A 1,325-nucleotide genomic window follows, 5' to 3' on the forward strand; every position below is an offset into this window, starting at 1 on the left:
TAGGTTATTAAATCCTACTCTTATCCCTCTTAATTTTCATCTTGAATTGGTTATTCGTAATCCTAGGGGAAGAGGTAGTTCTCATCACTCCATTTCACCAATGGAGAATTTGAATGACGACCACGTGGAGAACCTTGGTAGCATAGACCAACAAGGCATCCTCCACCCTAATGTGCAACATGAAAATGTTCAAGTACCATTAGGCATGCCTAGACCATTCATTCCACACAATAACAAGGCCAAATTCCATTGGGAATGCCTCAACCAATCTTTGCTCCACAATCTCCTATGGTTCAAGCTAATCAAGGTGTTCATGTAGCACCACCAATTGTGAATCCTCCCATTGCATTAAGAGACCATTATGTGCCTAATGAATATAATGCACCCACTTGCATTCAATTGCCTCCATTTAGAGCACATCACTATGAAATCAAACCACAAACCATTCAAATGCTTCCTAACTATCATGGACTTCCAAGTGAAGAACCTTATAAGCATTTGGATGAGTTTCTTGAAGTCTGTTCCACCGTAAAATACACGGACATGCCAGAAGAAGTTTTAAGACTTAAACTTTTTCCTTTCACCCTTAAAAACAAGGTAAAATATTGGTTCAACAATGTTAGGCCTTTTTTGATAACCGCTTGGGTAGAAATGCAACAAGAGTTCTTGAAAAAGTACTATCCGGTTTCTAAGACCAATGCTATGAGAACTTCAATTAGAGAATTTTCTCAAGGGGATGGGGAAATGTTTCATGAGGCATGGGAAAGGTTTAATGATTTGCTTAGAAAGTGCCCTCATCATGACATACCTAAGTGGCAACTAGTTCAATATTTCTTTGAAAGTTTACCAGATAATCACAAGGGTATGGTTAATGCATCTATGGGTGGTTCTTATCTTGATAAGCATGAAAATGATGTGTGGTAATTGTATGAAAATATGAGTGAAAATTCCATGCATAGGTCTTTATCTTCTAAAAATGGTAGAAACCTAGGTGGAAGGAAGAGTGTTGGCTTACATCAAGTTGACAACTCCAATGACATAGCTACCGAGATAAAATTCTTATCTCAAAGGTTTGATCAATTTTTAATCAACCAAAATTTAGTGAATCAAGTATCTTCCTCCCCTACTCATATTCATCATCGTGCATCTAATGAATCTTGCATGACTTGTTCAAGTGTCTTGCATTCTACTTCCAATTGTCCACATGGACATGTTCAAAGTGAGCCCCATAAGCAAGTCAATGTTACATTTTTTAATCAAGGGAATAATCTGTATGGCAATCATTACAATTCAAGTTGGAGGAACCATCCAAACTTTTCTTGGAA

General features: G+C 37.4%; 1 pseudogene; it reads right to left on the minus strand.

The window, feature by feature from the left end:
• Nucleotides 1-707: 707 nt before the first annotated feature.
• On the minus strand, nt 708-806 carry LOC132301839 (small nucleolar RNA R71; annotated as a pseudogene).
• Nucleotides 807-1,325: the final 519 nt, after the last annotated feature.

The sequence above is a fragment of the Cornus florida genome, unplaced genomic scaffold (assembly GCF_030987335.1).
Source record: "Cornus florida cultivar Cherokee Brave unplaced genomic scaffold, ASM3098733v1 CherokeeBrave_3.0.0_Hap2_Chr03, whole genome shotgun sequence".
Taxonomy (NCBI): Eukaryota; Viridiplantae; Streptophyta; class Magnoliopsida; order Cornales; family Cornaceae; genus Cornus; species Cornus florida.